Below are 25,212 nucleotides of genomic sequence, written 5' to 3'. Positions count from 1 at the left end.
AGGCAGGTTTGTTAGACCTCCAGTGTGGCATAGTAATTATGTGACCACATCCAAGTCCAACTGTGCCTATCCTATATCCATCTATGCCAATTATGATTCTCTTTCCTCATCTTATCAGACAACCTTATCTTCCTACTCAGCTATTGTAGAGCCTCAAACTTTTACTGAGGCCAAGAAGAATTCTTTATGGATTAAGGCTATGAAAGCAGAGATTGCTGCCTTAGAAGAGAATAACACTTGGAGTATTGTCTCTCTTCCACTCGGAAAACATACTGTTGGTTGCAAGTGGGTGTTCAAGGTGAGTTTAGAGCATCAAGAGAGGTAGAAAGATACAAAGCCAGGTTGTAGCCAAGGGATATAGTCAACAAGCGGGGTTGGATTATAAGGAGACATTTTCTCCTATCACAAAGATGGTCACAGTCAGGTCTTTAGTTGCTGTTGCTGCTTCTAAACAGTGGCCTATATTTCAAATGGATGTCCGTAATGCATTTCTTCAAGGTGATCTTCTTGAAGAAGTGTATATGGGTATGCCACTGGGTTTTTGCAGACAAGGTGAGAGTTCCAAAGTCTTCAAATTACACAAATCACTCTGCAAATTACGCAAATCACTTTATGGATTGAAACAGGCTCCCAGACATTGGAATTTAAAGCTTACAGAGGCCTTAACACAGCTGGGATTCAAACAGAGTCACTATGACTACTCATTGTTCACCTGTAGAACAGAATCAGATATTATCATTATCCTTATCTATGTGAATAATATTATGGTAATAGGCAGAAACTCAGAGCTAATTTTGAAAACAAGAAATGACCTGCAATTGAAGTTCAAAATGAAAGATCTTGGTAATTTGAAGTTTTTTCTTGGCATTGAGTTTGTCAGATCCAAGGAGGGTATTCACATAAGCATGAGAAACTATGCACTTGAGTTGATCGCAGAAGTGAGGCTCAGTGGTGCCAAACCTGCCTATGCACCAATGGATGCCAATATGAAGATGACCTCTTTTGATTTTGATCCACTGGTGAAGGAAGAAAAGTCCACAGATGCTGCAAAGACTAATGATGTTGATACACTGCTTGCTGATCCTGCTCCATATCAGAGATTAGTGGGAAGACTTCTTTATTTGACCATGACTAGAATGGATATTGTTTTTGCTATACAGGTGCTCAGCCAATTTATGTATGCACCTAAACAGTCTAATTGGGATGCTGCCTTGAGAGTAGTTAAGTACATCAAAGCAACTTCTTGACTTGGCTTGTTAATGCCTTCTCAGTCCTCAACTACATTAACTGGCTACTGTGACTCTGATTGGGGCTCCTGCTTACAAACAAGGAGATCACTCATTAGATATTTGGTGAAATTTATGGAGCCACTAGTATCTTGGAAGTCAAAGTAACAGGAGACAGTTGCTAAAAGCTCAGCAAAGGCAGAATTCAGGAGTATGGCCTCAGCAGTAGCAGAGATTATTTGGTTGGTTGGTCTGTACAAAGAGTTTGGGATTCATATCTAATAGCCTGTTGAATTGTTCTGTGGCAATAAGGCTGCAATTCAAATAGCAGCCAACCCAATATTTCATGAAAGAACCAAGCATATAGATATTGATTGCTACTTTGTAAGAGATAATTCTACAAGGATTGATCAAAACTAGCCACATTTCAACCAAGGAACAACCAGCTGATGTTTTGACAAAGGGCCTTGACAGATACCAACATGAATAATTGCTATCCAAGCTGAAGCTAAAGAACCTCTTTCAACCATCAGCTTGAGGGGGAGTGTTGGAGCATGGTGACAGCTAAGCATGAGCTATTGGGTACACATGACAGATTGTACATAGTCTATGCATTGTAACTGAGAGTCAACTAAGTTAGATGGGTCAAAGTGTATAAGTAGAAGTTAGTTTCATATATTTTGTAAGAAAGTTCATTTTCATTCTAATGAGAAAAGGCAGTTAATATTTTCTCTCTCTTTCTCGAACCTTCTTCCCCAAATTATCATGACTGTTTCATTGATATTGTTATATCCCGTATTTTTTTTACGTCGGATTATTTGTAAGCTGAGGTGGGGCCCACACATCGAGATTTTTTTTTTTGGACATCTGAAAAGTCATATGAATCACATATGTGAAGTTAAACACAACTCAAGAAGGACCCTTGAGCCAAATCAAAGTGGAAGTCCTCCAAACGAATATTTTTAAGAAAACGTTTTCGGGTGATCTGACTTGTAGGGGCAAAAACGGTATTATAAGTTTGGAATTTGGAAAAATATCAAGAAATAGAAGTTGTAGATAATTGAATTAGCTTTCCAACCATAGGTTGTGGGTTCCCAGGTGCCATCGGTACAAGGAGATATGGACGTTTTAAGGTCGAAAGGTCAGTGGGCTAGGCCCAACTCGGGATCAACCGAGTTGGCCCAAAAAAATGAAGAAAAAAACATTAGGCCCAAAAGAGGGGTGGCCGGCCATACAATGGCCCAAGCCCATGGATTCTAATTAATTTCCATGTGATAATTAAATAAAAGGGGTCATTTAGTTGTCTTGAAACATATAGAAGTTTCAAGAACATTAGAAGAGGAGAAAAACAAAACAAATGAAGAGCAAAGGAGACATGGCATACGGCCATGCTCTCCAATTTTTGTCCCTTTGAAATCTTCTCCCAAAAATTATTTTCTTGTGGTATTCCTACTAATTCAAGGGTCCTTTACAACTTGGTGTAATTATTTTGGAAGAAAGAACACTTGTTTCTTCAAGTTGACAACTTGGTCAAGTGAAGAAGATTGTAGAAAAAGGTAAGAATTAATCCCTTTTTATTATGTTATGAAGGTTGGTTTATGTTGTAGTATGTAGAAATGAGTAGAATTTATGGAAATATGGAAGTTTACAAAGTGGGTGTGCATATATGTAAGTGGACATATATGTATATTGTTGTATAAATAATATGAGTTGAAATTTATGTTGTATTCTAGTTGTGGTTATGGTGAAATTTATATTGGAAATGGAAGAAAATGGTTCAAGTTGGCATGGAAAATTATTGGAAATAGTTATAGGGAATTATATGATTTTAATGAAGTTTTTATGTAATTATAGAAGTGGAGTTTTAAATGTGAATTATTATGTTAGTTGGTGAATTTGGAAGGATAATAGTCCATATTGGCATGAAAGATTGGTTGTTAAGTGGTTATGAGAAGTTTTGTGATTTTATGGTAGATTTATGTAATTATGAAAATGAAATTATTAAGGTGCAAATTATGATTATGGTTGATGAAATTGGAAGATGGAAATATGTTAGGAATATGTAGATTGAAGATTAGAAGTTTTGGATGGATTATGGTTTTGGTGGAAAGTTTGTATATTTTGTATATCTTGTGAATATTTGGTAGAAATGATATGAAATGCTTCCGAATTATATTGTAATGATCTTGATTAGTAATGAATGTAAAAACATTGAGATTGGTTTTGGAAATGTGAAGTTGGAATGAAAGCTATTGCATTATGTTGGAAAGAAGACTAGTTGTGTTATATTGTGTTTTGTAGTCATGGTTGTTGTCATTGTGTTGATAGTTTGGCCGGGTTGAATTCCCGGATTGTTGTTGATAAAAATTGGCTAAGTTGAATTTTGGGGATGGTGTATTTATAGGGGAGATGCTGCCCAAATTTTTGTAGACAAGTATTGGTTAAGATTGAAATCTTAAAGCCTTACAATTAACATTTGGTAATTGTGACCAAATTGTAGATTTTGGCGAACTTGAAACTTGATTTTGGAGACGTGTATGAAGCGGAAAAGGTATGTAAGGCTTCACCCTTCCTTCTATGGCATGCCTTAAACGTAATAAGTTGGGTACGAGCCTCGGGGACAACTCTATTTCCCGGAATTCGCACTTAAAGTTTCCCCTTTTTCATTCAGTAGAATTGAATTAGAAATTGTGTAAAATATTGGAGAAACTTCCTAAACATCTAGAACTGGCATAAATATGACCCAACTACCTTAAAACCCTCACAAGTGACGTCATGAAATATAATGTACGTAAATTTGGTACGCCGCCTCATTTGACCCGAGGTGGGCCCATTGTTCCCGGATTTTCCCTATTGCTCCGTTTGACTTATTTTGGAGTAGAATCCAAAGGAAACTTTTGATCCTCGTTCCGATTATCAAACGATAAGTCCTGTACCATTCTAATGGAAATATGTATATGTTTATAAAATATGTACATGATACACGTATATGTATATGATAAAAGATCCAGAGCGCTATAGTCGCTGATATACGTACGTGATACCAGTATATGTATATGATAAAAGATTCAGAGCGTTATAGACGCTGATATATGTACATGATGTATGCATATGTATACGGGGAAGATGGGAATAAGGGCAGAGCGTTATACACGCATATCCACCTGATCAGTTGGCATTACATGACATGATATCGTCCCGGACGCGGGATGCCCGGACGCGGGATGTGTATTTATGGCTAAATGGATCGGCTGCCGACGCCTCGGCAATATGACATGTTCTATTTTTATATATATATATGAACAAGAAAAGATTTTCAACGGAAAGCTAAGTTATGATATGATACGCTATGATACGCTATGCCATGATATGATACGCTACGACAAGCTATGCTATGATATGATAAGCTATGCTATGATATGACAAGTTACGCTATGGCATGATACACTATGACACACTATACTATGACATTGACATGATATAACACGACACGACATGCTGTAGTAAGACATGACATTACACGATATAATATGCCATGATAAGACACGATAGGATACGACCTGATATGCCACGATAGGATACGACCCGATATGCCACGATAGGATACGATAGGGCACGATACAACAAGATACGACATAATATAAGTTCTATTTTCTACGTTCATGGAGGGGAAACGTTTTTAAAAGGGAAAGACAAGCCATGCATGATAGCCGCCCAAAAAGGGGCCTTCCTATGTACAGGTTACTTTCTTGCCTCGTTATATGTCCTATGACTCCATGATATTATTAATCGCACTCTATGTTATTGCTTGCATTGTCTTCCATGCCTTACATACTCGGTACACTATTCGTACTGACGTCCCTTCTTGTGGACGCTGCGTTTCATGCCGCGCAGGTCAGCAGACAGGTGGACTTGATCCTTAGGAGCTCTACCAGCGGTACTCTACAGTGCTCCAGTTGTTCCGGAGCCTCACTTCCGCGGTACTATTTTGTGTATGTATATTCGGGCACAGCAGTACCCGGCCCTTTCTATGTATAAGTGTACTATGTCTAGAGGCTCGTAGACAGATATGCCCAGTCAGTCAAGTACAATTAGATATATGGTGTGTTGGCATTTTAATGTTGTTGTATAAAGTGATAACGAAGTTTACTAGTCTATGTTCATAATGATGCTGCTAATGTTAATGTTAAAAAAAAATATATGGCACAGTTCCTACGGCCCGCTGAGAAGTAAAGGTAAAACGATAGATAAGGGGTGCTCGGTACAAGTATCGGGTACTCATCACGGCCCCTAGTCGGGTCGTGACAGATATGCTTCAATTCAACATAGAGTTCCAACTATTTCTCCTTGCGATTTGTGAAGACTAGCAAGATGTGGAAAGAGCTGCAGACTTCGATGGTTGAATTACTTAAGGCCCAATGTTAAAAGAGGAAACTACACCAAATAAGGAGAAGAAATCATCTTGAAATTGCATGCTCAACTTGGAAAAGGTACGTACTCTTAATTATTCCACAATATGTCCAATTTTACGAACAAACACAATTAATAGTCTTGTGATTTCACTAATCATGTAGGTTAGCTAGTATGAAAAGTCTAGTAACCACACGTGAAATTAACCCCATATATTCTTGTATCAATTGTTGAACAAATTAATAGTTGAGCGACTTACATAAATAACTACCTTTTAATGCTTGATTTTAATCCATAGCTACTTTTTGCTATTAACAATTCGTAGCTACATTTAGGCATTTTCGCTGTATTTGACTGTTTTTCAGTGTATTTGAATACACTGTTCAGTTGTATCCAACCTTATCTGATGTTACATGGATTTGGCTGTATTTGGATACATTCAACCTTAATTATCTAAATACAAGTGTATTCAAAATGATGTATTTAAGTGCATTTAAATACACGACGGGGGCTGTGTATTTTAGTGTGTTTATATATTGATGTATCCTTTTGTTTTGGGTGTAGTTGAATGTATTCGAGTGTATTTGAATATATTTCAACAAAATTTCAAATACACTGTATTTACTCAAAAAAATGTTACAAACATATAAACTATTTGTCAAGTTGTATTTTGGATGCATTATTAATGATTATACAACTAGAAGTGTAAATAGTATCACTTGACTTAAACTAATAAATACAACTTGCACAAGTTGTATATTGTAGGTTAAGAGGGAAAGTTCTTCTATAAATAAAGAGCTTTGCCTTCTCATTTGTAACATCAAGAAAAGATGATAGTATAATCTCTCCCTCCTCTCTACAAAGTTATTGGTTTGTTTCCCTTATTTATTTCCAATTATATATAGTTTCATAATACGTTATCAGCACGAGACTCTACTACTGAGTTGAATTTCAGTAATTCAAAATTAACGAGTTATTTGGGGCATGCTGTTTGCCGAGAGAAGGTTTGGACTTTGAATTTATAATTTATTTGCTCACCTTAAAGGTAAGTATTTTTCTATCACCTACATTTATTGTTGTATACCTTAAATAAAGTCTAGTAGGGGTTATTGCTTATATTACTATAAGTCAAGCAATTGAATATTTTCCATAATATTGTAGAGTTAGCAGCAATATATGGGCAATATTTTCTAATTAAGTTATGTTATTGCTAAATTATATTTACGCCTATAACCATCAGAAGTGGTAATATTTCATACGCTTATTGTGATTACAACTGAAGATATATTAAGAGAAAAATTCTCTGTATTATGTGTATGTCTCGATTTGCTCGTGAAGTAGCAATATCATAAAAGGGGTCCTAAGCTATCATAATTTCATATGCTTAAGGCGCGATAAAATATGTTCATTCCTGAAGAATGATAACTTTTGATAAATGTTACAAATTCGGATCCGCTCCCTGAAGTGAATGTGACAGTATGTAGTAAAACATATAAATATGGATGTGCGTTTGTTTGTGAAGTTATCGCGACTCATCTCCAGAAGAGGTAGAATAATTGGAATTTTTTTTTAAAAAATATTCTGTGCTTTACTCCCAATGTAAAAAACTCAAAAATTTGCTCTCGAAGTAGCAAACTCAGAAATCTGCTCCTGAAATAGCAAGCTTTGAACTCTACTCCCGAAGTAGTAGACCTTTGAACTCTACTCCGGAAGTAGTAGAACTTTAAAAGAAGTAGAACTTTGAACTCTACTCCGGAAGTGATAGAACTTTAAAAGAAGCAGAACTTTGAACTCTACTCATGAAGTAGTCGAACTTTGCACTCTACTCCCGAAGTAGTAAATTTGAGCTCTACTCCCGAAGTAGTAGGACTACGAATTCTACTCGTGAAATGGTAGAACTCTGAAATCTACTCCTGAAGTAATAGAACTCTGAAATTTACTCCTGAAGTAGTAAATATTCTGAAATCTACTCCCGAAATAGTAAGACTCTAAATCTACTCTGAAGTAGTAGAATGTTGAAATTTACCCTTGAAGTTTACTCTCAAAGTAGTCTACCTTTAAAATTTACGCCTGAAGCAGTAGAACTTTAAAGTTTAATCCCGAAATAGTAGAACTTTGAAATTTACTCCTGAAGTAGTAAGACCTTGAAATTTACTCCTAACGTTGTAAGACCTTGAAATTTACTCTCGAAGTGGTATAACTTTAAACTTTACTCCTAAAGCAGGAAAAAAAATTGGTAAAATATTTGAGAAATATTCTGAAGCAATGTCTTCTTGTGCTTGAATAAAATAATGAACTATAGATGAACGTTGTATCTCAAACACATTCAAATAATTTGGTTTCACTCCCTGAAGCAAATGAAGAAATACCACAACCTACCTCCTGGAGAGATAAAATAACAAAGAAAATACATGTGGTATAAAAGTCATTGCAACCCGCACCTGTCGTACGTATAACATCTCAAATAATTTTATTAAGTATCATTCTGAGGCAAAAGAAATCAGAGTAGAATGTTTCTACTATAACCACAACGATACATTATGGTTAGTTGTTATTGATATCCTCTAAGGTTATAACAATTAATGTATCTTTTCATGAAGGATGTGATTACTATGTGATTTCCGATTTGATACAAAATATTTAGATGTTAATGGTTAATCTCTTTGCAGGAGATGATATTGTAAATACTGAAGTTTAGAATTTAACATTTACTTTTTGTAATTAATAAATTTAAATTGTCTTTAAATTTCCATTTGATTATTATTTTCTTTCATGATTACCAGTAGTGACTAACCAAATTTTCTTTCATGGTACCAACAGTATCTAAGCAATATTTGGTAAAAAAAAAACTAATTATGAAGGGCTCCAGAAGAGCTAATTATTTGTTTACAAGATTCATGATACCAATAGTCTCCAAATAATATCTGATGATGGTAAGTAAATTAAAGTCTCTTGAAGAGGTTATATATGATAGCACCATTCAACTTAGATCGTAATTGGTACGATCAAAACATAAATTAAAGTAAACATGTAGTTTACTTATTGTTATCATATTGAGACGACAAATGATTGAGAGATTGAATATCTTCAAGTTACTTCGATAAGAAATACGTATGTGAAACGTTACTCGAGCATGTTAAGATCTCACATACCACAAAAAACCAGAAGCTTTTGATATAAAACCTCATGCAATAGTAAATCAGAAGTTTACTAAAATAAATAGCACTCGTCATGATAAACTTGCAGGTTACAGGTACAAATAATTTTATCAGTTGACATGACCATTTTGGTCATCCTAATTTAAATCTGTTGAACTAATTGAGTATTCGAGACATATTGAAGAACTAGAAGATTCTTTAGAATTTTTTTTTGTTGCTTGTTCTCATGATAAATTGATTACACCAGCTAATGTTGGGATTAAATCCCCTAAATTTTGGAAAATATAAAAGGTGAATGTGGGACCTTTCATCTGTGATGTGATGTCTTAAATAGATGCATCTATGAGACGGTTACATATAAGTTTATTGTCAACTAGCAGTTTGACATTTACGAAGTTATTTGCTCAAATAATTGAATTGGGAGTACAACTTTCAGAACATGTAATCAAGACCATTCATCTTGATAATGCTGGTTTATATTCAAGATGGTTTGGCGTTGAATGCCTCTGATATATAGCTAAACCATTACTTATGAGATCAAAGCTTCATCTACTGGTCTGAGACATAATACATTGCATACAATGACACTTATATGCTTCAGATCAATAAATTATGATAAATTCTCCCCTACCAATTGGTTCAGGATCAGGAATCAAATATTTTCATCTAATAGCTTTTGATGTGCGGTATGTAATTGATGGATCTACCATGATCCACATAGATGGATTCTCCAAATAACGTGAGGATATATGTTAGTTTCTCTAAAATGAGGGGGAGATATATAAGCAGTTAAGAAATATGTCGTGAATTATCATCGGTATGATCCTCATTCAAAAGATAATTCAGGTCAAAGCATTTACTGACTCAAAATTAATCTCGTATTTCAGCTGCAAATGCTCCTATTGACGTCCTTGAAGGACAAAGTGTACAGCATGCATGAAGCATGGTAGACAAATCAGTTCCAAATACAATAATCCTTGAAAAAAGGAAAGGAGCAAATGATCAAAATTGTCATAATAGGAGGCAATGTGCTCTTGAAGAGCCTACGACATAATACTTCATGAAACCTTATGATAGGTTCAGGTACCTGAAAATAATGAAGTGATGAGATCTTAGTAAGTTATGTCGAATTGAGAACCGATTCAAATGATATCTTGTCGACGATATCTTTTATACAATATGGCGCGTAATATTGTATATGGTTGTGAGGATCTGAATTTTACGTCTCTTAAAGCATGTTTGACGTAGAATTAATTACCAAGTGAAATGATGGATCTTGGTATGCAATTGGACCTGTAGTCCAGACATCAGAAGATGTCACAATTTATATTGATGGAAGTTGTTACAGCCTATATGGCTCACTTGACAAAATTTATATGAAAATTTCTGAAGGATTCAAAATGCCTGAAGCATATACAAATTCTTGGGAAACTTGTTTATAATCCTTAAATTTATTAAATCAATCAAGGCTGATGTACTGAAATTGCCTTAATGAATATTCATTGGCGAAGGGTACAAAGATGACTCTATATACCTTTGTCTCTTTATAATAATCAAAATCTTTCATATTGTTCTGCAAGTTGATGACTCGAATATTATTGAGCTCTTGAAGAGTTTCTAAAAGCAGTAGATTATCAGCTAAAAGAACTAGAAAAATTAAATTGGTCCTGAAGTATCATATCTTTGTGCAATTAATGTATTTAAATATCTTGCTATAACTATGGACATGATATAGTTTTTTTACTCCTACATGGAGATATTGAAGTAAGATCAATTGCATCTTGCAAATGAAAGCCCAACATGAATGTGTTTATCCTAACACATATTGTCAAGCTTTTGAATATATTAGTTATTAATATCATCAACGTAAATGTTTGATCCAAACATGTTATTTATGCCCATGTGGAGTTACTTTCATACCATGTTCCACATGACAAGATAACAACAGTTTATAAAGCAAGCCAGGAATGGTCTTGATGTGGTTCCAATAATATTATATGGCAACGATGCAACTTTATCAAGAGATGGTGGCATAGGTGATCAACCAATTCGTTCAAATGATGATTTGACAGATTTGATCATAAAGGTACTGCCAACCTCAACATACAATAAGTTGATATTAAAAATCGCAGTACATCATCGTCAAGGATCAAGCAATGCTTTAATCAGGGGGAGTAAACTACGCGTTGCACTCTTTTCCCTTACTAATGTTTTGTCCCACTGGATTTTCCTAGTAAGGTTTTTAATGAGGCAGCCGGAAATGCATATTACCAGATATGTGTACTCTTTTTCCTTTACTAGGATTTTTCCCATCGGGTTTTTCCTAGTAAGGTTTTAATGAGACACACTCTCTATTAATAAACATCCAAGATGGAGTGTTATAAACTATTTGTCAAGTTGTATTTTGGATGTATTATTAATGATTATACAACTAGAAGTATAAATTGTATCACTTGACTTAAAGTAATAAATACAACTTGCACTTGTAAGTTGTATCTTAGTTGTACCAATTTGTATCCATCAACTTGCACAAGTTGTATATTTTAGGTTGAGAGGAAAAGTTCTTATATAAATAAAGAGTTTTGCCTTCTCATTTGTAACATCAAGAAAAGATGATAATATAATCTCTCCCTCCTCTCTACAAAGTTATTGGTTTGCTTCTCTTATTTATTTCCAATTATATATAGTTTCATGTATATATATGTATATATCTCATTCAAACAACACATACAGTCAAATACATCTAGTTTGTGCCCAAAACACAATCAACCAACGACTGTGTTTGAATGTATTTCAACAAAATTTGAGATGCAAAATTTCAAATACACTGTATTTGCTCAAAATATTGTATACAAACATATGTATATAGATCATTCAACCAACACATATAGTCGAATACATCTAGTTTTCCACCCAAAATACAATCAGCCAACGATTGTATTTGACTGTATTTCAACAAAATTTCAGATGCAAAATTTCAAATACACTTAGATCTAATTTGATACAATAAGGAGAAGAAGCCATGAATTCTGGTATTCGTCAGATCTGAGATGCATAATTGCAGTGGAGGAGGCAGTGGCGTTTCCCAGATCTAGTGGTGTTGCCGTGGAGAAGGAAGAGGTGGAGGGGGAGATGTGGCCACCATTGAAGCAACAATATGTACGTGAGAAAGCTTACTTGGCTAGAGATCTGGTATTTGGCCGCAGAGACGGAAGAGATGGAGGAGATGGCGGCAACCAAGGGAGAAGAGAGAAGGAAAAAGGAAAGGCACTAGAGAGAGGGAAAGGTATTTGGCCGGAGAGAGGAACGGAGAGGGAGAGAGAGAGAGAGAGAGATGAGGAAGAAGAGAGGAATGAGGGAGAAATACAAGCCATAAACCTAATCTATTTTGGTATAACTATAAATGGTAATTTGCAAAATCACTGTAGCTACTAAATATAAATAAACTAAAAAGTAGTTATTATTAATAATTACCTCTCCTTAATAGTTCTCATGTCAATGTTGAATGCAAGTCTTAATATAATACTGAAAAGTTCAAAATGCTCACCTAGTAAGCAGAAGTACTCATCAAGTGAAGAGTAACTGAATAGAACCATTTCCTGTGGATATTTTTAGCACTAGTACTGCTACTGATTTACTAGTTCCTTGTGAACTTTTTTTCTCCAGCTTTTCCTTTTATGGGTCATCAATTTCTTTCTTCCTTTGAGTTAGATCATTATAACTAGTGTAAAGGGCCAAAAATACTCCTGAACTATACGAAATAGGTCAATTTTACTCTCCGTTACGTTTTTGGCTCAAAAATGCCTTCGCCGTCACATTTTGCCTAAAAACTCCACTCCAAATAGCCAAGTAGCTCAAAAATACCCTTCCTAGTTGAGCAATTTGGCTAGTTGGAGGGATTTTTGAGCCAAAAACATAATGGCGAGGGCGTTTTGAGCCAAAAACGTAATTGAAAGTAAATTTGACCTATTTCAAATTGTTCGTGGTATTTTGACCGTTTTCCCTTATTACTCTTGGTACGTAATGCTGCATATATCTACAAACAAAGTTTCGATAGAAATTTTTGATGTTTCGTTTCTTCTTGAGTGTTACAGATAATAGCACAAATATACATTATGTTTAAATTTGCGTAAAACATTCATCTGCTGTTTCTGGCATCTCATGATGCTATGGAGATTATTTACATGAATCAATGTTAGACTTTAGCGTATGAATTCTGGAAACCAAACATAATCTATACAATGAACTCAGTTTCTAGTACTGTTACCGGTTTTGCATAAATGATCACGGACTAAATGATCTTGTGTGATGTCGTATGCACTTTTCAATTGTTGATCTTCAACTTCAAACTCAAATATAAAACTTATCCAAAATCATCTTAAATCTTCACCAAAGTCCTTCAAAATAGAGACCTAAACTTCTCAAAAAGGACTCAATTTAATATAACCACACTCAATCCAAGTGATTTACTATAAATCAAATGCAACATACTGATAACGTCCAAAACCACTCCTCAAAGAAAAAGTGTACACGGTCGTATGCAATATAATTTTACCCAACTATGACTCGGGGTCGATCCCACAGGGAACAATATACTAGGCGATTTAAACAAGTACGGAATTATCACTTTCTACGCTAAGGAATTATCACTTTCTACGCTAAGCCAAACACTTGATAATTTTTTTTTTTTTTGAGAAAATTATAACTAATGCGAAAATATAAACTAATCTAGAAAGAAAGTAAAATGATCAATGACCATAAGCATGGATACAAGGGAAATTACTCTCAAGTAACGATCCAATGTATTTTATGATTTTACAACTAAGAGCGAGTTTATGTTAATAGATAATGGTTTCTAAAATCTCATTGAAAATCTCTCGACCAAATCAATGAATTTCACTCTAAAAATTTTCAAGCTTTAGAAGGTGATATTAAGTACTACCAATTGAATCTCAAGTTAGCTTTCCTATCTCTAGCTCAAGCTATTAGATGAGGTTTAAAGCCCCAAATCCTTGCTATTTAACTCTTTTCCTAACTTTTACTTTCTTTCTCAAGTAAAGTAAAAGTATCTAGGCACAAATAATGTTGGCCACCATTAAAAGACATTAACGCTTGAAGAGTAAATAGAGAAACATTAACTCACTTCATTAGAAATAAAAATCATTTAATACATAAGCATAACAAGAGTTCAATCCAAAATTTGGACAATGAATGTTTTCATAAACAAGATTCAAAACATGAAATGCAATACTACACACTTAGATATTCATTACACAACAAGAAATGGAAAAAATGAGTAAAAGAGTAAGAAATTTCTGATCTAATTCTTCAAATCTTCAATCCCGGATGCAAAAACCCTAGCTCCCAAAAGTCTTGTGTTGAATGGTCAAAAATGATAGTAATTTACCCCAAGTCTTGTTTTTATAGTTCCCCAACTTTTTCAATTAAAATAAGACCAAAACTACCCCATATTTTCAGATTTTGCAAAGCTGTCCACTTTTTGCACTTCTAGCCATTTTCGTCATTTCTTCAATTTGGCCTCTTTTTGACTTTATTTTCACTTGGTTTCTTCCGATCACTTCTAAATCACATAAAACCTGTAAAATGGATGTAAACGATATTAAATGCACTATTTTTCTCAATCAAACATAGAAAAAAATATAAGATTAAAGAAAAGATAAGTTGGTAAAATACCAACTTATCACATACGACTATACAGATCTGATAATAGACCATACATGTGGTTTAGTATAAATCAATTGCAATATAAGCACATTCATATCACTTAGAGCCTGTTTGGATTGACTTATAAGTTGCTTATAAGCTGTTTTCAGTTTTTTTGAGTGTTTGATTGGCCAGCTTAAAGTCATTTTGTGCTTAAAATAAGCTCAAAAAAATAATTGAGCCCATTTGACTTAGCTTATTTAAAGCAGCTTATAAGCTGAAAACAACTTATAAGCCAAAAAAAATAAGTTAGACTACCCCAACTTATTTTTTTTGACTTATAAGTTATTTTCAGCTTATAGGCATAAGCCCATCCAAACAGGCTCTTAGTATAGACTAGACAGATCACGACACACTTTTGAATATGTCCTGCAAAAATGAAACTGTCAGCTCGTTTAGTATAGAGTGAGTTACAATCCATTATAGATCGCGACACACTTCTGAATATGTCCTGCGAAGACGAAACTGTCAGCAATTTATGAGGTACCGCTTCACCTAGAGGAAATGCAACATAAGCACATCTAGGTCGTTTTGTGTTTTTTTATTTTACTGAACAAATTGATCGAGACGTGTTGGTGTTTTCAAATTTTTGGGTTTTTTTTTTCCAAAAAAAAAAAAAAAAAGCGACAGCGGTTTTCAGCAAAAAAACAGGCAGGTAATGCTTCTTTTTCAGTACTTCCACCTTCCAATTAAAAGCAATTTGCAATTCACAGCTAATTCCTAATTTCGTACACTACTTGCTGTCAATCAATCACCCAAACAACTATATCTAAAATTCTCCAGTCCAAACAACATCAAATCCAACCCAAAACTATAACAATTATCAATCAAAACCACCACAAGCCATAAAAAGTTAGACAAGTCATACAAGACATTCAACAAATGTACAAGTCATTAAAAACTTACATGAGTATCTAATAGTAAGTCTAAACAAGTATGTAGTATAAATCAAAGAGTGTTTGCTAGCACATCCTGGTCTAACTCCTAGTAGAAGGCTCATCCACAAGACCGCATACAGGACGACCGCGTGGAGACCGAGATCGAGGGATAGCATCATCAACACACGGGGTTAAAGGAAAATACCTAGTAGCAAGTAAAATCTAATTGAACCTTAAGATTTTCATACTATTGATCCCTATGTTACGCCTCTCTTTGGCCTCTGACGCTTGAAGTTGGCTATATAGTTCAGCAATCTTCTGCTCCATAGCCATCATTATCGCCCTATCATTCGCTCGACCTTTGAGGAAGTTCTTATGCCTTTCAACCCAAATTGATAGGGGTTAACTGCTCGCTGAAAAATGTCGTAAGTTCTCCCCTTTCTTGGGCCACCAACAACATTCAACCAAAGCTTCTCCAAATCCTCGTCTGAAATTTGTGTTGGCTCGCCCTGCTCACTTGGTGGCCGACTCCGATGAAACTCTTCCACCAACAACATTCAACCAGTGCATTGCATGCTATTTGTTGGATATTATTTACATACATTTGGAATAAAATATACAATCTGCCATAACATGATCATATTAGTAAATGTTTAAAGTACTACAATATACTCATTTACGTATTAACAAACAGCGAGGCATTTTCTATAGAGTGTTAGATTTTCTTCTTAGTCATCCTCTTCGCTTTTTTATTGTGGCAAAAAGCACCTGTAATTGCAAAGTGACAATATGATTATAAGAAGTACCTATTTACAGTAATATTAAATTTAAAATGCAAAGTTGTAATCATCCATATAGAGGAGTAAATGTTCTTGCCTACAAAAAAGTAAAAATTTACCAATCCTAGAAATTAAAATATTGTTGCTTTTAAGAGACTAACAAAGGTGTAAAGGGGAAAAGAAATGAAGCAGCAGCTCCAATGTCAACTTTCTTAGACTAAAATAGAGTATTTCACATAAATCTTGTTACCTATGGCCCTAGATATGCTAAGAATCCCTTGAACCCGTGGTCCATGTAAAAAGACAACCAACCTCCGTACGCTTCTATTTTGGCTCGTTCATCTAGTCTATCTGACTGTAAACAAATATCTTTTATGAGAGAAGTGATCATTTTCCTTCAAGTAGTGAACTGAAGGTTACCATCATATGTCCTAGTGTAACTGACACTAATTTGAATATTGCCCCACGGTTAAAATTTAGAACTTCAAACTGAAAAAATTGAATATTATTTACAAATCTGAATCGTTTAAAAATCTGGCTGTACGCAACCATCAACTTAGTAGAATTCCTCGATTCACATACATGGCTTTAATAGTAAATTGTTCTACTTAGCTGACTATATAGGCACGATTTATGAGTAGAAAAACCAAAAGGTATTACAGATCTATGAGCGGTTAAGGAGACAGAGATTGAGTAAGCAAAAGCATTGAAGACAGATATGCACCAATCAAAAAGGTGAGCAATGATATAATTCAATTAATGGTGAGCTAATATTTCTTCTTATTTGATGGAAGTTCGAAAAGAAGTAAAAAAGGAAGACATTAGAGTGTGTTTGATAAGGAGAAAAACATTTCCTTCAAAATACTTTTCAATTTTCTCATGTTTGGTTGGTCAAAAATGTTTTGGAAAACATTCTCTAGGAAAACAAGTTTCTTATAAAATGGGAAAAGTGACTTTCCTAACGGAAATAGGCAAACAATTTCCATAAGTGATAATCCAAGTTCATTGTCTCCTTCCCACCCACTAAACCCCCCTGCCCTCTACCCCTTAACCATCCCACCACCCTCGAACCCTCACTACCTAGCCCATCTCAATCCCATAATACTTTGACAAATTACAAAAAAATGCTCTTGGGATAGTATCTTTTGGCTTCCTCACCAAACACAAACACTAGAATAAGTAAGAGACCTTCTTGTTTCCTAAGAACTATTTTCTAGGAAAACATTTTTCTTCATACCAAAAAATACACACCCTAGATGTTAACTGAAGCAAGGGAGAACAAACAATAGACTGTAGTAGTATAAATTCAGCCGAATTCAAGGAAATATATACAAAAGTTCATTAGATCATGTCACGACCCATTTCGACTAAGTCGTGCGGGCACTTACCTTTTCCACCTCGGTAAGCGAACCTTCAAGCCAATGATAAGTAAAGACATAAATAAATAAATCAATTAAGCGGAAGAGAATAATCACGTAAGTCTTACGATATTATAAATTAAATAGTGCAGAAATAGGAAAATACACCCAGGGTCTGGTCTAATCCATATAAGAGCATCTAATGAAAAATATACAAGTCTGAAATATAATAATACATCATATCTGTATGTCTCAGAATGGATAAGTAAGACATAAATAAGAAGAGTCTTCAAGGCAGTGAGCGTCTCGTGCTCACCCCGGAAACTCGAAAACTGTACTGATAGCGACTATCAGCCACAGGAGACGGAAGCAGATCCAACCTGAAACTCTGTATTCATAAATGAATGCAGCAAGTGCAGGTCAGAACAAAAACACAGTACTGGTAGGTATCATCGGCCGACTAAGTATAGCTAACATAATTCAGACAATAAAGCAGGATAGGAAGATAAATAAACAAGTATAAGTCAAACACAACAAGAAACAAAAATCCGTCATCACTTAGATTGAAGCATCTAAACCCAAGTATGCCAAGTCTTAATATATATCCAATCCGAAATCAAAAACACAAGTAAAGCACCAGTTCATCGCAATATAAGCCAAGATGCGATGCAATATAGTGTACACATATACTCCGAATGGATGTATCGACGTCCCGATAGCACAACCCATAGGGGACCCGCGAAGTCCATGTATTTACTCATCCACGATTCCGGGACAATCATCGGACGTCGGACTTTCACATCACACAGTCCACGATTCCGGGACAACCACCAGACATCAGATTACTCACATCACTCGCGCGTAATCCACGATTCCGGGACAACCATCAGATATCGAACTACTCACATCACTCTCATGCAAACTGAGCTCAGCTCATCACAGTGTTTCATCAAGTATCAACAGTGTATTCACAATATATCATGAGAGCTGTGAATGGGTGCGATGTATGAGTCAACATGAATAATCAGATCAATATCACAAGTCCAAACATGGGTACGCCAACAATATCATGAAAGACTACATAAGTCATATAAAGACACTATCCCTAAAATCAAATGCCAACAAATGGGGCAACACAATATCATGAACAAGATATCTCAATAGTCTCCAATATCCACTATCATTATGCGGCATCAAACCCACACTAATAGGACAACTTAATCACAACACAATGGGGGTAGCTAGCCCCAATCACACAACAAGGCCCAACCTAATACAATATCTAACCCAACTTCATAACAAAAGGTTTACATGATTTCTCCGACAATAAAATCTAAATATATGTTTTGCTATACGAAGTCTCACGAAGGGTAAGCCATAACCTACTTGGATGGCCGAACAGCAAACACCAACAATCACTCTTTCGCATTCCCTTCCGCTGAGCCTCAAGATCAAGAACATCTAGGAATATTCGAAATCTAGATTAGAACTCATGAAGATCGATACCTATATTGCTATAATTCAAATTAGGGCAAAACCAACCCTAGAATTTGGGGAAACGGGGCCCACAAGGTCAAAATAAAAATTTCGAAAGTAAAATATCAAATTAAGTACTAGGTGATCAAAACCCAACAACTAATTGTTAAATTAACTCAAGGATCCACCCAATTTCGAATTTCAAGTAAAACCCCCAATTTTGGGTGTAAGCCTTAGCTCTTAGATTCAAGAATCCTACACTAATAATGGAAGATATATGATTAACAACCTTAGATATATCATAATCTAGCATAAACCCTATCAATGTTATCATTAATAAGCCTAGATAGAACATCCATCAAAACCCACTTTTAATCTTTCATTACTAAGGGACTAACAAGGAAAGAAGAATTCTAAGATGATTAGGAATAATGAAATAGCAAGAAGGTTAGGAGAACTTACCACCAAGAATCTTCACCAATAATCCCCAAGAATAGTTCCTAAGAACCCAAATTTCGGAATGGTATTAAATGAAAGACTAAGGGCTTTTAACACTTTATTTAATGAACTTACTGTTTGTCACCCGTTTCTGCGATGCCAAGGCTGCTCCAGCGGTGCCATGACCGCTACAGCGATCATGCCAAATTGGCAAGGACCGCTCCAGCGGCAAGGTGACCGCTTCAGCGGTACCGCTGCCGCGGTGCTGGTGCCGCCAAAGCGGGCACCAGACACTAGAAAGTACTCCAAGCTTTCCCACTTCAACACGAATTTTTGACTTATTTCCGAGGCCATCTGCTCACAAACCACATACACAGACACACATAAAAATACGCTATGAACGCGTCGTGGCCTCGGAATTCCTAACGGAGGTCTCGTTGACCGAGTCAACCCTCAATAACTTAATTTCAACTTCCCAACCCAAGTCTCAAAATTCATCCGAGTGCATTGGGAACCGAACCAGACATACCCACAAATTCTAAACGACCATCCAGACCACTCGGAATCGGCGGATTTCTGAAAAATATTCGTTTACCCAAAAGTCAACTTTAAGTCAACTCTTTTTCGCTTAAAGCTCAAATTTCACAAAAGTCGCCTGAATCAAATCTGGACACCTCGGGAAGCGAGTCAACTGTCCCCTCAGGTCAAAAGTCAGCTAACCACTCGGGAAGGGGCGAAAGTGCCGGAAAAACTATAACGTCCCTGAATACTTGCATTGTGTTATTGGTCGTTACAGATCATGGTTATCCCTGAATACTTGCATTGTGTTATCAGTTCTTAACATTAATTAGTGATTAATGATCTCTCAACAAGTAAATGTATCTTGAAGCAAAAAAACAATAAATAAACATGTAACATGAGGAAACACTGGCAGACACTTGGGCAGAGTAGTAGATATATACAGAGAAGGAGTTCTCACATATCTAGTGCTTATAAGATGTTGCGAGGTGATGTGGAAAATGTTCGTGGGAGGAAGTTGATCTTCCAAAATGTTGCTGAACCTAAACATGTATTTATGCTATGGCTTTGCCTTCAGTCAGAACTAAAGACAATCTAATATCTTGGGGTATGACTGTGGATGAGTTATGTGTGTTCTATCAAATTGAACCAGAAACAAAGGCACAACTATTCTTTGGCTGCACCTACACTTATAATATCTGGAAAAACATCTTGGAGTAGCAAAAATGGCAAGGAGGATAAAACAGATTGGGAAACATTGTGGCACTGGGTAATGCAGCAAGCTAGGGGCAAACATCCTAGAGGGATTATCTGGAAGGCTAGTTTTGTAGCAGTGATTCGTGGCATATGGATTGAAAGGAATAGTAGGATTTATGAGAAGATCTATGCAGACACTGGGCCACTCATGAAAGGTTTACGTAAAGGAGCGAACTGGGAAAGAAAGCCAGAGCATCTAAGAGGGATGACTCCTTGAGCAGTAGGACATGTGAACTAGGTTTTAGTGCAGGATTTAGGTGATGTTTCTGATGAGAGCCCCTTACATGACAATTAACTCCACGTTTACAAGTGTTGTCATCATAGAGAATGTTAAGAGAGAATTGGTATTTTTCTCTTAAATCTTAAATACTATTTTTTTTTATTAAATTGAGTTAACCAAATTTAGTCCAATATATTTAATAAAATAGTATTTAAGAAAAATATAATCAATCTTCTCTCAACATTCTCTATGCTCACAACATCTGTAAACGTGGAGTTAATTGTCATGTAAGAGGCTCTCATTAGAAACATCGCCCAAGCTCTGCACTAGAACCTAGTTCACTTATCCTACTGCTCAAGGAGTCATCTCTCTCAGATGCTCTAGCTTTGTTTCCCAGTTTTCTCCTCTGCGTAAGCTTCTCATGAGTGGCCTAATGTCTGCATAGATTTTCTCATATATAGGGTAGACACCACCTGGCCTTCGTACCTCTTCTATGAGAGGCTGAAAATAAGTCGACTAGCCTATACCTTATTTTCTTTTCAAAGTTAGTAGCAACCTATCTGCCATGGCGGGGAAGCCATACACATTTTTTCTGCAAAACAAATGAAAGTCTACAATTAGGAATGAATCACGATAAGTATAGTGCTTGAATTAAAATAATAAATTCAAATATACCTTAAACTCATTGAAGATTTGTGGCTTGAGCGGCTATTGGATATCACCCTACGTCAGGTATGCTGGATTTAAAAGATCGCCAATGGCGTCTGTAATTATCTTCGTAGTCTCCGCGCCTAGTAAACTTCCAATACAACAATTAAATATTAAGAGGTTAAATTAAAGAATTAGCTGATAAAGATAATCACAAAACGTAAAGGATAAATCATACATGAATCCCTCAGGTCCGATGATGAGCCTTTGGTAACCCTCCGACAACCCAGATTGTAAAGCATCTGTACCCTGTTCAGCAGAGTGATGCATAGTAGGGGTGTCGGACTCGGAATTACTGTCTCGAAGGTGAAGACCAGAAATATGAAATGTGGAGTGGCTGATTTTTAAACTAAATATATTTAGTTCATTGATTAAACATAAGTGATACTACTTCTACTATTGTTTAAGATAAGGATGTTTTAAGATAAATATTTATCAAATATAAATACTCAAACTGATAAAATAAATTAGACGGCCCATTGCAATTTTTTATTTATTTGCAAATTAAGAAAGCTGAATTGTATTCCTTCATTCAATGCTGAATTAACCACTTGTTCTAGGTAAGAAAATATTTTGGATCTTAGAAAAGACTTAAATTTAAAAGTCTTAACATTAATCGACCTAACTTCTATTAAATCATATACAACAACTAATTAAAATTGGAATATTCTATCCAAGTGTGAATTTCTTAAAGGAAATGAAATATTTGCAAGAGATAATTCATTTAAGCATTCAAACATAAATGAACTTATCATCAAATAGTGAAAAGAAAATGAAGAGAAAAACTTACGAACTTGGAGATTCATTGATTCAATTGCGAAAAATCCATGAAGAGGATTCATGTGGAAAACTGGTTCGATCATCATCATCGTTGTCATCCTCTTCTTCATTGTTGGAAACTCTCTTCATCTCAGCTGCATTAGGTTTAGTTGCGTTAAGAATGAGAGGGACTGGTAAAATATCGTTATATATATATATGAGGCGCAAGCGAGTAGGGTTTTCTAAAAAGTGTTACAAACATTTTTCTTGGTCCAAAAGTTAATTACAAAAAAAAAATTGTCCAAAAATTGTTACAAACTTTTTGAGAAGTCTGATTTGCTTCCTACTTTTGTATAAATATCAAAATTGTGATTTTTGTGAAATTGTTTGTCTAGATGAAATAGAAGAAATGAGTTTTTGTTTTCTCTCTTTATTTTGGTCCAAAAAGAGATGAGCGTAAAAGTTTAGACTTTTATCACTTGCAACCATGCTTTTGGACATGAACTTCCTTTGAAAAAAAAAATCTAAAAATTATTATTTCACTTGAAATATTCTCCAGACTTATTTTCAAAAAATTGTAATTTCTTTCTTCGAAATCAAGTAATCTTCTTTTTTTGTGAAACTGTACTAAAAGTATAGACTTTCTTCCTAGATTACTATTTTATAGATGAAACAATTTGAAAGAAGTAGAAGGAACGAGTCTTTTTTGTTTTATCCAAAGAAAATGAGTGTAAGATAAGAATAATTTGCATATAAAATGAAGGACGTTGGATTGGACAAAACAACGGAAGCATGTAATATTTTATTTTTTATAATGAACCAATTTTCCAACCAAAGATCTTTCTCATGAGATTACATGTAAATGATAAAGAAGAGGAGAAGTGTACCAAACAACTCCTTTGGTCGTTAAGCTTGTTGATGTAGATGCTTTCTTTATCTCCAAAGAGTTCAGGTGTCCTCTATCCGAAGTCCCTTGGATATCTCTTGCACTACTATGGATGAAAACTATGGCTAAGTAGAGAGAGTATCTTGTAGCATTTTTTCACCAAGACTCTCTTATATAGAGTTCAACGCCTTACATGCAAAGAGACAATTGTCAAGTCTCAAACAACATGTGTCTTTCTACAAAGACAAATGTCTTTAGACTTCTAGACTAGTGTGTAATCTTCATAACACTTGTAATATAGCATTTTTTCACTAAGGCTCAATTATAAAGAGTTCAACGCCGTACATGCAAAGACGGAATAGTCAAGTCTCAAACAACATGTGTCTTTCTACAACGACAAGTGTCTTTAGACTTCTAGACTAGTGTGTAGTCTTCATGACACTTGTAATATCTTTTATATTACATTATTTTTCCCTTTTTATAGTAATTTTCCACTTGGGTCATCTAGCCATTGCAATGGTTCAACAAGCCCATTGCGAAATGGGAAAGCAACCTAATAAAATTACTTAAAACTCTATATTACAAAATATAAACATATTTTTTCTTATGTACAAAACATAGCAACAAAATTATAAAGTATATCAGATTTGACTTAATGGGATACCAATGATTTTGGGCTTTTTTTTTAGGAAGAAAATCTGATTTATAAATGTGGGCTTAATTTTAGGATTATTACCAATCAGAATGCCTTTTGCAAAAAAAAAAAAAAAAAAAAAAAATTCTTTCTCTCTCTCTCTCTCTCCCTCCCTCCCTCCCTCCCTCTAGAGTTATTGATAGACATCATTTTCAGACCTAAAATTCATCTTCACTCTAGTATGAAGATGTGTATGGAATCTGCTATACATCATCTTTTTAAAATGTATGCGGCACATGCGAATAAATTTGATATAAATTATTTTTAAAAATGTCGAAAACTGATATGTGTATGGAATCTGGATTGTATCAATTGAAGAATTTATTATACATATATACTTTCTCATAATCTACACATACTTTGATCAGATTTATAAAATTTATATGTACTTTATTGCAATCAAAATATACATACAACTTTCTACATATTTCATACATAAAATTATAACAAATTTATACAGCTATACATACTGCATTCAAAAATTTATATATACTTATTTTCTGGTGTATGAACTTTGTATGACATCTAATTTGTATCAATTACAGATTTATTATACATACTTTCTCAGAATTTATACATACTTTGACCAAATTTTATACAATTTATATGTACTTTATCATAACTAAAATATACATACAACTTTTATACATATTTCATACATAAAAATTGTAACGAATTTATATAGTTATACATATTGCATACAAAATTTATACATATTTGTTTTCTGGTATATGAACTTTGTATGAAATCTAATTTGTATCAATTACAAAATTTATTATACATATTCTCTCAATATTTATACATATGATCAGATTTTATACATTTTATATGTATTTTATCATAATCAAAATATACATAAAATTTTCATACATACTTCATCTATAAAAATTATAACGAATTTATACAGATATACATATTGCATACAAAAAATTATACATATATGTAATCTGGTGTATGAACTTTGTACATCCCCACCCCCCGAAACTTCAAGCGAAAGTTGGAGAAAATTAAGGAACAATATCTCTTAATTTTGAATGGGGAGAGAAAAGTGGACTAAATAAGGGAGCAAAAGTTGGAGAAAATCAGGGAACAATTTCTAATTTTGAATGGGGAGAGAAAAGTGGATAAAATAAGGGAAGCAGTTTCCTTACATTATTTACTGTGTTCTATTTGATTCTTTTTAATTTACCTAATTTGTATAGATTTTGTAAAAAATCTATTTA

General features: G+C 34.7%; 2 long non-coding RNA genes across 15 annotated transcripts; one reads left to right on the top strand and one right to left on the bottom strand.

The window, feature by feature from the left end:
* Nucleotides 1-2,449: 2,449 nt before the first annotated feature.
* LOC132620281 (uncharacterized) lies at nt 2,450-5,264 on the top strand. Its single transcript, XR_009574750.1, has 3 exons — nt 2,450-2,782; nt 3,727-3,777; nt 5,121-5,264. It is a non-coding gene; the product is annotated as an uncharacterized LOC132620281 (long non-coding RNA).
* Nucleotides 5,265-15,433: 10,169 nt separating this feature from the next.
* On the bottom strand, nt 15,434-23,580 carry LOC132617246 (uncharacterized). 14 transcript variants are annotated; one of them, XR_009573691.1, is made up of 5 exons: nt 23,297-23,579; nt 22,441-22,564; nt 21,618-21,987; nt 18,920-21,534; nt 15,434-17,921 (listed from the first exon to the last, which is right to left on the bottom strand). It is a non-coding gene; the product is annotated as an uncharacterized LOC132617246 (long non-coding RNA). The 14 variants fall into 14 exon arrangements; XR_009573687.1 differs by having other exon boundaries at nt 15,434-21,534; nt 21,618-21,741; nt 21,829-21,987; XR_009573694.1 differs by having other exon boundaries at nt 15,434-18,994; nt 19,472-21,534; nt 23,297-23,578.
* Between the last annotated feature and the right edge of the window lie 1,632 nt (nt 23,581-25,212).

Source organism: Lycium barbarum, chromosome 11 (genome assembly GCF_019175385.1).
Source record: "Lycium barbarum isolate Lr01 chromosome 11, ASM1917538v2, whole genome shotgun sequence".
NCBI lineage: Eukaryota > Viridiplantae > Streptophyta > Magnoliopsida > Solanales > Solanaceae > Lycium > Lycium barbarum.
The sequence above is the reverse complement of the archived record's forward strand: the minus strand, read 5'-3'. Positions and strand labels throughout refer to the sequence as shown.